Source organism: Panthera leo, chromosome B2, assembly GCF_018350215.1.
Source record: "Panthera leo isolate Ple1 chromosome B2, P.leo_Ple1_pat1.1, whole genome shotgun sequence".
Lineage (NCBI taxonomy): Eukaryota > Metazoa > Chordata > Mammalia > Carnivora > Felidae > Panthera > Panthera leo.
Genome location: NC_056683.1, coordinates 89,632,302 through 89,647,267, shown reverse-complemented (window position 1 = coordinate 89,647,267; position 14,966 = coordinate 89,632,302). Strand labels below are relative to the sequence as shown.

The following is a 14,966-nucleotide window of genomic DNA, read 5'->3' as shown; positions in this document are numbered from 1 at the left end:
AGCCACCTTGCCACTATCTGTTACCGAAGTTCCTGCAATAGACTTTTCACTGACCCACGTGCATATACTCTGGTGTCTTCTCAATCCACTCTTCATGGTAATCTTTTAAAAATTAAAATTTCACCTCCTTCCTGTTTAAAACTCCTCACGGTTTCCCATTTGTTGTATTAGGCTGAAGGTAGAACAGGGTCTTGAAGATCCTGAGTGACCTGGCACCCCCTACTTTCTGGCTGACCTCACTTCCTACAGCCTTCCTCTTTCTTTGCTCCATTTGTGTTGGACTTCTTTCCATACCTCATACCTTCACAAGGGTTTTTCCTACCCATTCCCACTGCATATGCTTGTCTCCGAGACAATTTTCTGTCTTCTCATCACCCTATTAGCTCTATCCTTCTTTCAGCATCCTGCTCAAGAGAAGTCTCTTTGAGCTCCCTGATTAGCTCAAATCCTCCAACTACAGGTTTTCATAAGACTGTATACCTTTTCTTAGGACTTATCACAGATGCAATAGTACATTTATTTGTCAGATTATTTGTTCTTCTCTGTATCCTTCACTAGATTATAAGCTCTATGAAAGTAGTGGCCATGATTTTTTTTGCTCATTTTTATCTCCAGCACCTAATACAGTGCCAGATATAGATTATACTCTCAGTATTTGCCAAAGGAAGAAAGGAAGGAAAGAAGGTAGAAAGGAAAGATGCAAAAAAAGAATAAATGAAAGAAAAAAGAAAGAAGACAGTTGCTTTCTTCTCTGTAGTTGCCAATTTGCACCTGGAGAATTGGGTTAGGTTGTGAGTACCATAGTTTGAGACAAAAACAAACTAGAATATATTCAGAAGAGAGAAACCAAAAAAGTAAGGGAAGGCCAAGTTGGGAATCAGCACCAGATAGATAATTGGAGGTGTTTGTGTTTTTTTTACAATTTCTTATAATCAAGGGATTCTATTTTAAAGAAAAATATGATGTACTATTTTATGATGTGAAACAATTTACATCATTTCTCTTTTGCAAATAAAGGAATTTAAAAGAAAAACACCTTCAGATTTATAAATAACCTTCAAAATCTATTACTGGGCAAAAATACATGCAAAAATTCTGCAATGTCTCCATGCACACATACTGATTGACACTTTTGTCCCCTTTTCCAGCTTCCTATTTCTATACTAATATAATGGAATTATCTGCTTCAATAAATCTCGTCAGTAGTCTCCTGTGAACATCTACAGTTTAATTCAGGAGGGATAGTTTATAATAATTATCAAAACCATTGTTTTATGTTAGGTAGAATTACTGCCTGATTGCTTCTGAGTTTGATTTTTTGACTTTTAATAATATTGCATATTAATATGAAAGTTATAGTCATGTAGTCCTTAATTTTTTAAAAAAATATATAAATACACATGCACATGGTAGCAAAGTTAAAATTAATAACCAGGTTAGCTACCAACTTGGACCCTGATAAAAGTGAACCAACCAAATTATAGAACCATCTGCGATGGTCATTTATTGGGAATTTCCAAGTTACTAAAAGTTGTTGATATTTATCACAAAATACATTATATGCAAAACATATTTTGCAGTTTTTTCACTTGTATTTCTTTTTTTATAATTCAGAATTTCACAACGCCAAATATATCCCTTTCACCACTTCAAAGCCTTTGAACTGCATACCAGAGGACCTTTTTTTATTTGTTTGTTTCACCACCAGTAAAAATAGAGGAAGAATCAAATGACTGGATTCTGGATTAAGGAAGGATCTTATCTGAATCAAAGGAAGGATATATACTCTGCAGCACTTAGCTCACAGCAGAATATCAAACTGGATCACCTCAGTCAGTCACCAAGGGCTTCATCAGTGACTATGTTAAGGGAGCAGGAACAAGACTGCGTTCCACATGGCCAATCACATTGGCAGGAGAGTGGGGCCCCCACCGTATGTGGGGAAGAGGTCTGGATTCAAGCATTGCTCACAAGAACATGGTTGAGGAACAACTCAGAAGTCACATGGGACTGGCCTCCAGCTTCAGATCTCCAAATAGGTAAAGGTCAAGGATAAGGCAAGTGGAAGAACTGGATTTCAGCTACTGGCAAAATCTTATGGGATTGTTTTAGAACAGAGTCCAGATCAGCTGCACTCCTGAATGGATCAGAGTCAGAAGGAGCCAGCACCATAGAGTCAAGAGCAAAATTGCTTCAAATAAGCCTTAAGTAAATGGAAGGAATTTAGAATCTCCCCAGGTAGTGGGCAGAGAAGAATGTGAAAATAAAATGATCGCATTGAGCTATGAAAGTCATATGTGAATCAGAAAGTTAATGATTTTAAAAAAACACTTTTGTGTCAGTTACATTCATGTATCTTATGAAAGTATTCTAAAGAAATGAACCTTGACAATAAAAAATTGTATGACTAACAGACTCAGATCCTCTCTTCATCATTCTTGCACAAATCTGGCCATTGGCAGCATCTATGGAATGAAGAACAAGGAATGAAGATTTAAGGTTGCAAAAAAAAAAATCCTGAAATCCCTTTTAAGAAATATTTTTTAAATGTACTTGGCCATCTTATCAGAATAAATACATTTATAAACATTGTTACCAGGTAGCAAGAGGTGATCCTGTCCAATGTTTGCAGAGATTTTAGGGTTGGCAAATATAGTGTAAAATTTGCAAAGATACTGGGCTAGGAGTATGTTTACATTGGATAAGTGAAAAAGCCCAGCTAATGCAGTGAGCTTCATTAATGTCGACAGTCAATTTGAAAACTATAGGCCCCAAAGTTCACTCTGCTTATCAAAACTTTTGGGTCAAAATTATTAGGAAAAAATATTTCAACTCACACCTCTCTTGGTTTTTAAGGGAAGGGGTGTTAAGTTTATGAAATATCAAATATTTGTTACTTGAAAAGATTAAAAGAAATTCCACTTAAAAATGCTTGCTGGCAACATATTCTATGATTGTTTTTAAAAATCCATTAATGAGGGGGCGCCTGGGTGGCTCGGTCGGTTGAGCGTCCGACTTCAGCTCAGGTCACGATCTCACGGTCCATGAGTTCGAGCCCCGCGTCGGGCTCTGGGCTGATGGCTCAGAGCCTGGAGCATGCTTCCGATTCTGTGTCTCCCTCTCTCTCTGCCCCTCCCCCGTTCATGCTCTGTCTCTCTCTGTCTCAAAAATAAGTAAACATTAAAAAAAAAAAAATTAAAAAAAAAAAATCCATTAATGAGGTGTGTGTGTTGGTTAGGGGGTGTTTAACAGCCTTAGACCTTGTAAGCTTGAAGTAGTCACATATAACTTACAGTAATTCTTGGAAGTAACACATGTAATTCAACCCTGAATCTAAACCTCTAATCATTTAGTTTTGACAACTTCTGTTTAGCGTGTTCTGCCAACAACATATTAATTAGATGTGACCCAATGGTTCCAGGTCATTGTAGGAAAGCAAACAAAGCTTCAGAGATTACATGCTAAAACCCAACCATCTTCTTGGCTGCTTTGTGAAATGAAGGGAGTGAAAATCTAAAGTAATTCTCATAAAGACCAGCAACATGAGGACAAAGAAGAGACCAGGGACGCATGGATTACTATGATTATATGTCTCTATGAATTGTTTACGTTGCCTGCATAAACCTATTCAGAGTGGTCTTCACACACTCCCCACACAATCTGCTGAGTTTCTAAGGAAAACATAGAAGACTAAATAAACAACTTTGATACTGCAAAACAGTTCATATAGAAAGAACACTTACTGTGGTGGTCATTGAGTAATGTATAAAATTGTCAAATCAACATGTTATACACCTGAAACTAATATGATGTTGTATGTCAATGATATTTCAATTTCAGAAAATCCAACCATTTATCTGGGCATATTTAAGTGTTCTAAATATGAAACAGTATTAGTTTGCTAGGCTGTCGTAACAAAGCACCACAGATTGGGTTGCTCAACCAACAGCAATTTATTATTTTTTTTAAGTTCACTGCTAAGTAATGGAAGCGAGTGTGGAAAACATGTGTGCACCACAACAAGGAATGTAACTTAGTCACTTAGAGGAAAATCATTACATCGTCTGTCCCAGTCATATTGGTATTTCATTGGTATTTCAAAGTAGTTATTCCCCCAAAAGATTAATATCAAAATGATACTTCTCATCTTTATTATTATTATTATGGCAATAAGGGTCACTGGTGAAAATCAGTATTGATCAACAACATTGATTTGAATTAAACTTCTTGCAGCAAAAATCTTGGCAGTAGAAAAAAAGGGAAGTGATAACAACAGGATTTCTATGATTGTAACGTTAATGATTAAAATAAAAACACTAATGGAAAATAAATATCTATAGTATATTTTGGTTTTTTGTTCCTAGATCGTTACAGTAAGAGGTATCCTGACCTTTTAAGCAATTTTCCTGTCAGAAACACTAATTTCTTTCTATATTCAGTGCTGGGCAGGGATATAGATGCTTTTGCTTTTCCCAGCATGTGGTATTGACTTTGGAGCAAAACTTAAATGGAACCCAGATGTTTCTGCCCTTAGCCCCAACTCTTGCCTCCAGGCCTGCGGTCTCCGGGTTTCCTTAGGCCAACCCTGATTCATAACTCAGCACCTTTTGGAATTCCTGGAAAAGAATCTACCCACTCAAAAGTATTATTGAGATATATAGACTTTATTGAAACCTCTGAGGGAATGGTTTGCTTTTCAAACTCCGTAACAAGCAACTAAAAAATTAATACAAAATCTTCTTCTAAGCTCTTAGACACCCTCCCCCGCTTCTAACCATCCTGGCTGAATTTTCTGCCCTCCTTCTGGAAACTCTGACAATTTCAGATTACTCCCCCATCTCCTGTGCAGTGCCATTCAACTCTTCCCGCATCTTCCATGCCAAACGTGGTACACTTAAACGCAGCATGGCATTTAGGCAAAGGGCCCTCCAGGTAACAAGACACACTTGCTTTATAAGGCAATTTATTGACCCATTAGGATCTCATCTTTCATACTAAGAAGTTCATCCAAGTGGTTTTTTTCCCCTATAAATATAAAATGTTCTCCCTAAGAAAAATTCTGTAGAATAAAAATTTCTCCATTTTTCTTAATAAAAGTCACTTTCCCTGATTCAGAAATTCCAATAGCCTATAACGACACCATAAGAAATAACAAGGAATGTGACAATCCACAAACATATCTATCAACTCCCTAGAGATCTCTCTCCTAGAATAAATTCTAAAAAATTCTAATTTCAAAGTATAAATTTCCACATATGTTTTGGTCTATCTAGAAGATCTGGTGTTAAACAGATATCTTTGTTTTGAAAATGACCTTTGATCACCCAACATCATTTCCCCATTCTACTCCCCAAGATTACATATATTTTTTAGAAGAAAAGCCTCAGAAAATTGTATATCTCATAAGTTCATGTCAATAGGATCCAAAATTTTTAAAGAAGCAGATTCATCTAGTAAAATAACTTACTCAAAGATCCTCTTTTCTTGTAATAAACCATAGCAAAGAGAATTTGGACTTGCAAATGTGTGTGTTATGGCATAACTAAGATATAATTAACAAAATGAAATAAGCATTAGAATATGAATCTAAGAAGGGCCTTGGTGGAGTGATGAGGAGTGGGGGTAAGGGTAGCATGGAGTGGGTGGAAATTACACCTGTTTGATTTTCCACTTGTGTGCTGTGACACCATGTGAACTTAGCGTCAGAGCTTCAGGTCTGACTCTGGCTCCCTCTATAACATTAGTGAATTATGTCATCTTTTGAGTTCCAATTTTCTCATCTGTCAAAGAGGGCTAACAAATCCTACCTCATAGCATTATTGTGAACATTAATTATATGAGTATTTTACACATGGGAAGACATTAAGGCAATGCAATTGGAATTTCATAGATGCAGAAAGTGAGCCTCTTCTTCCTATGCTCAACTTGGGGTGCCTCTTTGTGAGCCCCCCAGATCATCTGTGCTTAACACTCAACAAGCTTCCATGGAGATTGTTTTGATCCAATATTTTGTCTAAAATTTGCTAGGTTAGCTCCGGGGCCACATTCTGACTTTCACGGGCCCAGGCACTTTTGCCCTTGTGGGCTCCTTCCTCCATAAAAGCATATTCAAAATTATGTTTTCTGAATGTGTTGGCATAAAGATGAACACAACCTGGGCTTGATCTATTTTTATATACTTATTATTATAATACTCATTTTTCTTCTGATTTTTTTAAAGGAGTGAAAACATTTTTGTGGGCCTCTAAAAGTATCTTGGGCCCTGGGCACTCTACCTACTGAGCCTACTGGATAAGTCAGCCCCAGTTAGCTTCTTGCCCCTCTTGGAGGCTCCAACTTTTCATTTGTGGTACTTTTTCTCAAGTTTTTAAGGAAAAGTCTCAACCCCCTCTGTTCTCTTACTCTTTGCTGTACACATTAATTTTCTCTAATCTCTCTTCATAGACTCAAACCTCTTACCCTTTTATCATCTGGTTGATTTCCTTGGGTGCCTTTGAATTCTAGCCAAGGTATTGATGTTTCTCTTTCGTTAAGTGTAAAACTGTATATGATATCCTATGCCACCTGATGTAGGCCATATTGAACAAAATGATTTATTTCCTCTCAGACATGTGAAACTCTACTTTTTGAACTTTTCTAAGTGCATTTGGGCTTTTTAATTTTTATTTGTTTTTAGTAGCTGTCAAGGCATATTTAATTTCTTCTGAACTCTTACCCTCAGATTTTACTGCTTCCCAAATGTCATTGTTTCATTTGTTCCTTTTTATACTTCATACACAGAATATTCTCAAATCAAAACTAATAATAAATCAAACACTTAGCCATGGAGATTCGGCATACCATCACCTGTCTCCAAAGTGTAGCCATTAAAAGAAAGGGGCAACCTCAGCGACCCAGGTTTTAAGAGTGTTTACAACAGAATGGCACATGAAATATGACACAATTCACCTTTCTTTGCTACATGGTGATCACTTAAAACATTCACTTTACATTTATCTAAAAGTCATTTATACTAGTTTTTGCTTATTTCTGGTTTCAAAATTCTAGATGCTTAAAAAATGGTTTCTCTGTTTTCTCTACAGTTTTACTAATGAGTATTGAATTAACATAATTCATTTTTAATTATACTGTGTTGTATTCTAAGAAAAGAGTTAAGATCTATAAAGATGCATGCAATATGGTATCACAAAATAAATTTGAAATAAATTAAGAAACAAAAGTAAGGAAATAAGTTAGAAAAAGAAATAAGGAAAATAGAAAAGGAAATAAGTCAGAAATGTATGATAATATATGCTTTGAGTGCACACACTCTTGCTGGAAACTGGCCACAGATTTGACTTGAAGCACAGTTTTTGAATACTAGGGTAAGGCAAACAATGTATGTCTCAATTCTTCCACCCAAAAACTGATAAAAAATATTTACTAGATACTTACTTGGGATGAATAAAAATAGTATCAAATAATTTTTATTTGATCACATGGCTATGACTCCTTTAAAGGGAAGACAAAATGTTATATCATAAAGTTTACCTCTGTTCCATCCCCCTTAAGCTTCCCATCTGTCGCTTCTGATTTCTCAGTAACACAAGGAAAATTGTCAATTATCTACAGCCGGAAATTCTCATCTGCTTTTTAAAAATCATCAGGGCTGTCAAGCTGTGCACTGCCAAACTAAGGGATGCTCTTCACAGGCTATATGTTAGAAATTAGAAAACAAAAATATAAAGACTATACAAAAGAGTATAAGATGCATCTTAATTACACAGAGACAATATCTGTTAACACTTTGTTCATCTTTTATTTTTTTAAGGACAGCTTCCTACAAGGGGAATTCTTGCATCAAAAGATATGCTTGTTTATGGGGCACCTGGGTAGCTCAGTCAGTTAAGCATCTGACTCTTGATTTTGGCTCAGGTCACGATCACATGATGGTAAGACCCAGCCCCACGTCAGGCTCTGTGCTGAGTGTGGAGCCTGCTTGGGCTTCTCTCCCTCTCACTCTCTCTCTGCCCCTTCCCTGCTCCCCTGATCGTGCGTGTTTTCTCTCTCCTTCTCTGTCTCTTTCTCTCTCAAAATAAATAAATAAACATTTTAAAAAAAGATGTGCTTGTTTTTAAAACAAAATTTGTCAAATCAGCCCTCAATCTGTAGTATATGAGGATGGTCATTTCAGTATATCCTTGCTAAATTTGTGGTTCAAGTGTTTCCTTTATTAACATGAAGATAATATTATCTAACAATAACCCTATTAGCTCATAGGGTTACTGTAAATAATAAATGAGTTAGCAATACATAAAATACTTAGAGCAATATTATGCACATTTTTTCCATTATTTACAAATTTCATAGGTAAAATTGGTTTCTCATTTTTTTCATAGTTATTAGGGATATATGGAATATATTTTCATATATTTATTGGACATTTTTTCTTTCATTAATTGTCTATTCAGATCTTTAGCACCACTTTCTAATGGTTGCTTGATTATTTTATGCCTTCTTTGTATATTGAGGATATTAATTGTGTACCTGACATAAATGTTTCAAATATTTCTCTCAGTTCCTGGTTTTTTACCTTTAGTTTTATGTTTCTTTACAAATATGTTCTTTACAAATTTTCCTCTTTTTATATAGAATTTAGGACCTATATTAATCCAGTATGACCTCATCTTAATTTGACTGTATCTGCCAAGACTTTATTTCCAAATACAGTCACATTCACAGGTTTCTGTGAACATGAATTTTGGCAGAACAGTATTCAACCCATTACATGAAGTAATTTTGTATCCCAAGATCACAAAAATATTCACCTATATTTTGTATGTATGTATGTATGTATTTTTACATTATTCTTTAATCTATCTGAATTTCCATTGTTTTCTGATGTAATTAATGTTAATCATTTAGGCTGGGTACATTATCTTGAAACTTTTTTCAAATGGTAATGGAAAGGTAAAATATCAAATGTACCATTTAAATAAAAACTTAGAAGTTTCACACACACACACACACACACACACACACACACACACACACACAGTGAGAGAGACAGAGACAGAGAGAGAGACAGAGAAATAAGAAAAAATTAAGAGGACAATTTGATGACCCAGAACAAGCCAAAGAAATACCAGGCTTACCCATTGCAAAATAAATGTTCATCACTCTTGGAAATCTTAGTATTCATCCTAAATCTTAGATTTACATAGTTTTATGAGGATGAACTCACACCGTGATTTATCAGGGGGTGCTCAGCTGAACAGAAGACATTCGTAGTACAAGATGCCTTTCAGTATTTCTTTGTTTTCTATGACATCACATGTTTGCTTTCATGTCACACTTTCCCTCAGATCTGGCTTTCAGATGCATGAACGTTCCACCTAGTGCACTGGCTTCATTCATTTCCATGTTGTCCCTCCTCATCCTGGAGCAGATGTCCCGGCAGAACTCTGCTTGTTCCCCATATACTTTCCTGTAAGTCACATTGGATTCTTCAGTGATCTTCAATTATACCAGCGTTTAATGGGATCCTCCTTGGATTGTCTTGCTGTCTGTGTTATGTTACAGTTTGCAATGCCTTGTGCTTTGGTTCTCCCTAACAGTAAAGAATATATATATTTTAGTCTCTGAGACTAAAATCCTCTCTATCCTGCCTGAAATGTCTGTGAGTAGACTGGTATGCTAATTTATCACACACCGGTTATTTTTTTCTTGAAAACTGTATACTTCTACTGAAGATTTTAGGTGGTTGTATATCCTATTAAAAAAATTGTATTCAAGGGGTGCCTGGGTGGCTCAGTCGGTTAACCGTCCGACCTAGGCTCAGGTCATGATCGTGGGTTGGAGCCCCCCATCAGGCTCTGTGATGACAGCTCAGACACTGGAACCTGCTTTGGATTCTGTGTCTCTCTCCCTTTCTGCCCCTCCCCTGCTCACACTTTGTCTCTCTCTCTCTCTCTCTCTCTCTCTCTCTCTCTCAAAAATACATAAACATTAAAAAAAAAAAAGGATTGTATTGAAGAAATTGCATCCACTGCAGTAATTTCTGGGTTGTATAGCTTCCAATTAACATAAGATTTAAGTTGTTCTTCAAATTGATGCATACATTGAATATTAATCTACCTAACAGCAAAATTGGAAGAAATTATTTTTCAGTCAGTTACTAAATACACCCTAGTGAAAATACTCCTTTTGGATCTAGACTTCTGGGTTCTGGGAAGAAATAGAAGCTAAATCAATAGGCTAATATTAAGTTACATAAATATTAAAACAATACAAGAAAAACCATTTTTTGGCAGAATGAATCACCTTATCAATAACTTTTATCTTATAAAGCTTAGTTTAGAAAGTAAATGGCTAAGTACTATTAGGACACATGGACATTAGAACTCTTTGGGTGTTCATTATTTCATATATGAATATATCTAAACATTGTTATATTTAGACACAAAATTTGCAGATGTATGCCAGGCCCCATTCTCAACTGCTTCTGCAAGACCACCAGCAAAATTGTTTCTACATATAGATATTACCATAAGCTCTCTGGGCTCCCCTGGGTTTTTCTACATCATTGTCATCATCAATACCCAGTCACTGGAGATCAACTAGGTGCTTTCCTTGGAAACAAGCTTTTACTCTACCACAGTTATGGGTGCTGACAGAGGACTTTGGTTCTGGGTGAGACAATCTATCCTAAATAGAATATTTAGTCTAGAGATTTTAACAAATTTCTAAAGGTTTTGTTCTGTAACCAGATTGCTGTGAAGGCCTGGTTATCATTATGACCCATCCATTCTATTTATCCAACAAATAATTATTTAATGTCTACAATGTGCCAGGCCCTGTTCCAAGTATTAATGCACTAAACAGAAAATAATTCCCTGCTCCTATAGAATGTACTATATGGTAGATCCTCTTTAACCAAAACTGCAAGTTCCATAATCTCTTAAGACGAATGTTCCAAAAAGGATGTTGGAACACCAGAAATAAACAGACTTTTTATTGAGATCTGATAAGAATAACATTTTTTGATACAAGAATAAATAGGAGATCTTAATCGTGTAGGTATGAGTTGTGAGAAGGAAGAGGGCCCATATCAGTATTTTAATAACAGTGGAAAAAACTATATGAGGTCAGGTGTTACTGTCATCGGGGTGAAATGGCTGTATAGAATATATGTTGGGTCAAAGAAGGGTGTTGGCCAGTTGGACCCCCTCTATAGTCATTGGAGGAGTATGTTCATTAATGGGGCGGGGGAGGTTCCAAGCAGCAATGCAAGACACAAATCAGCTGGTTTGGGGTTACACATTTTTGGAATTCTAGGTTATGGGTAAGAACAGCACCAACCCAAATGCTGTGCTCATTTGGTCCTTCCTTGAATCTTTTTGTCCAACAGTGGAATGCTCAATGACAGGAGAAAGCCTCTTCATAAACAATAATGATTTGTGTCTGATGTCAGCTGCGAAGCCATCTAGAAACAATCCCTTACCATTGCCCTGCTCAACTGAACAGCTGCCATTTCCCTGGCCTAGCTTGTACCCTTGTAGATCTGGGCAACACAAACAATGGTCCTGCACCTGCTGCCAGGCCTGCCAGAATGACGGTGGTGCCATCGTTCAAGCCAGGAGGAACATGACCATAAAACACAGACACGCGCCCTTGCTAGCTCAGCTGTTCTCCTCCCTGGTGCTCTCTCCTGCCAGACCAACAACGGGTCCAGTTTGCCTCACAACTGTGGCATGGACACAGAGGCATCACGGGAAGCAGACCTTCTGGAGAGACAAAAAATAAATCCGGTCAAGTCCAATTTAGCTTCATTAACTTCCCGTGGGAGAAAAAATGTAACTTGAGTGTTAGACAGGGTCACACGTGAGACTCCCTATTCCAAATGCCGGTTCTCTTTGTTTTCTTCTTATACTTTCATCTGTCGTTTCCCTTTGTCAGCAGGATTGGGCTGAGATATAGTCTTATTTACTGGACCCAGGGAAGGGAGATAGGGCTTTCACGATTGCTATCTCCTCCTTGACTCTCTCCTCCCTGGTGATTTTCTTGACATCCAGGCTGCAATCACCACTCCTCCTGTGATGACTCCACCAAACTATAACTTCAGTTTAGATCCTGGACATTTGGTGCTGGAAGCAACCATTGAAATTATCCTAACTCCCAAATTTTATAGATGAGAAAACTGGGGGGCACCTGGGGGGCTCAGTCAGTGAAGCAGCTGACTTTTGATATCGGCTCAGGTCATGATCTCACAGCCCAAGATTGAGCCCCGTGTCAGGGGCTCTGTGCTGGGCGTGGAGCCTGCTTAAGATTCTCTCTCTCTCTCTCTCTCTCTCTCTCTCTCTCTCTCTCTCCCTCCCCTGCTCGTGCTTGCATGCTATTTTTCTCACAAAAATAAATAAACACTTAAAAATTTTTTTAAACATGAGAAAACTGAAGCTCTGACATGTTAAGTGACCTTCCAAGCTTACACAAAGAAGGGGCTAGTAAAAACCAGATTACCACCTGGACCCCTGACTCCCAATTTAGTGCTCTCTCCATCCTACCCTGTTGTCTGTGGTATCTCTCACAACAGCTCATCCCCTCCCCTTATTTTGATTTCTGTTGCCACTTCTGTGTTCCAAGTGGTCATTAATTTTTACATGCCTCTGTAATAGTTTTCTGGCTGATATCCTACCTGCATTCTCAAATCCGTTCTAAGATAAACAGTGCAGATTACATCTTTAGAATCTTTAAAAGAGCTGGGTTTTTTTGTGATTATTCTAACTCAAAAACCTTTAATGGTTTCTTATTGCCTCAAATTAGGTCTAAAGTGGATTCAACCCACTGTATCTGCCTACCTCCAGTTCCCTGTTCTTGCAATGATGCTCATGCTTTTCTATTTACTGCTCCTTCTAGTTGGAAAGACCACCCCACATCTCTGCCTGTCAATATCTCCCCAGCCTTCAAAACTCAAATCAACTGTCACCAACTCCATCTATTATTCCTCACATTGACTGTGCTTTCCCATGACACTTAATTTTCTCTCTCACATGGCATCCAAGTCCACAGTGTAGTTACTGGTGTATGTATTTTATCCCTTCAAGTAGACTTCAGATTTTTCCATGCCTGAGATTCTCTCCTATACAGTTGTATACTTGCCTCCCCCCACCCCCAACAGCACTTGATACACTTAAATATGGTGGAGCCTCAATTGAATGTCATACTATTTGAGCAAAATGTGACAACAATATAGTTTCTTAGCTTAGAAAGTTCATTTTGACTTTGTAATCTGCACTCGTAGCTGCACTGTATCTTGGAATTAGGAACCAAGGCTTAAGAAAAAGGGATTTTTTTTTCCTTTGTGTCTTATTTTTAAAAATTTTTCAGCAGGCAGTATCTTTTTAAAAAATGTTTCATGTGGGTGCTTGGCTGGCTCACTCGGTTGAGTGTCCGACTCCACCTCAAGTCATGATCTCACGGTTCATGAGTTCGGGCCCCACGTCGGGCTTGCTGCCGTCAGTGCAAAGCCTGCTTTGGATCTTCTGTCTCCCCCTCTCTCTGCCCCTCCCCTGCTTGCATTATCTCTCTCAAAAATAAATAAATATTAAAAGATAAAAAATAAATAAGTAAAAATGTTTTAATTGCAGTAAAATACACAATAAAACAAAATAACATAAATGTACTATCTTGACCATTTTTAAGCGTAGTATTAAATACATTTGTATTGTTGTGTTACCGTCATCACCATCAATCTCCAGAACTCTTCATTTTGCAAAACTGAAACTCTACCCGTTAAACAGTAACTCTCCAGTCCCCTGTTCCTTCAGGCCATGAAAACAACCATCCCACTTGCTGTCTCGGTGAATTTGTCTACTCTAGGTACTTCATGTAAATGAAATCATACATTATTTGTCTTTTTGTGATTGGCTAATTTCACTTAGCATAACGTTTTCAAGTTTCATTCGTCTTGTAGCATGTGTCAGAATTCCTTCCTTTTTAAGGCTGAATAATATTGTTTTTTTAATTTTATATTTTTAAGTAGGCTCCATGCCCAGTGTGGAGCCCAATGTAGGGATTGAACTCATGACCCTGAGGATCAAGACCTGAGCTGAGACCAAGAGTCAGACGCTTAACCAACTGAACCACCCAGGGTCCCCGAGGCTGAATAATATTCTATTGTGGGTTTATGTCACATATTATTTATCCATCCATCCATGGATGGACACTTGGATTGCTTCTATCTTTGGGCCATTATGAGTAGTGCTGCTATGAACATAGGTTTACAAATACCTCTTTATGACCCTGCTTGCAATTCTTTTGAATATATACCTGGAAGTGGAATTTCTAGATCATATGCCGTTTTTAATTCTATTTTTAATTTTTTGAGTGACTGCCATACTATTTTCCACAGCACTTGCACCATTTTACATCTGAAAGTGAGATTCCTTTTTTTTTTTTTTTAAATCTTCCAAAAGTCTAAGATGTAATAGAACAACTGAAGTAAAAGATAATAGAAACTGCAGCTCTACGATCCAAGCTGCTTCAGTCAGATGAATCACAGCTGGGTGTTCGGAAGCCAATTCCATGTGAAGAATATGACACAGAACCCTGGAGTTCCTGAGCCTGACTGCGCATCCTCCCACCAGATATCTTGAGCTAGAACCTCTGGGAACCTGCAAACACATAGAACTCCTCCGGTGGTCATATGGCCCGGGTGTATGTGGAGAGTTTTCTCATGGACTATGAATATGCCCACAAACTTGTTTTGCTGATGGTATTGGGGCTGGCAGAGAGGAATAATGAGTTAGTATTTATTTTAAAATATCTACTTGTTTAAACAGATTCATAGTCATAGTCACACCTGGGAACAGGACCCCTTCATGTGCTTAACTCCAGAGTGGTGGGGCAGATGGACTCTGGGGCCACATCCTGCAGGGAAGAATTGAATGGAATAATAGATGGGTGTCCAAGAAATCAGTGACTGTGGA

The 14,966-nt window shown here is 37.5% G+C and overlaps 1 long non-coding RNA gene across 10 annotated transcripts in view; it reads right to left on the bottom strand.

Moving 5' to 3' along the window:
• LOC122220212 overlaps positions 1–14,966 on the bottom strand; it is an 84,197-nt gene that overhangs the window by 32,823 nt on the left and 36,408 nt on the right. For 3 of the 10 annotated variants that reach the window (XR_006202734.1, XR_006202732.1, XR_006202733.1), the window contains one exon: positions 2,413–2,465. This is a non-coding gene — a long non-coding RNA (uncharacterized LOC122220212). Of the gene's footprint in view, positions 1–1,538; positions 2,466–7,530; positions 7,693–9,223; positions 9,590–14,966 lie in introns of those variants that run through there. The other 7 variants (XR_006202726.1, XR_006202727.1, XR_006202729.1 and 4 more) reach the window with 4 other exon arrangements.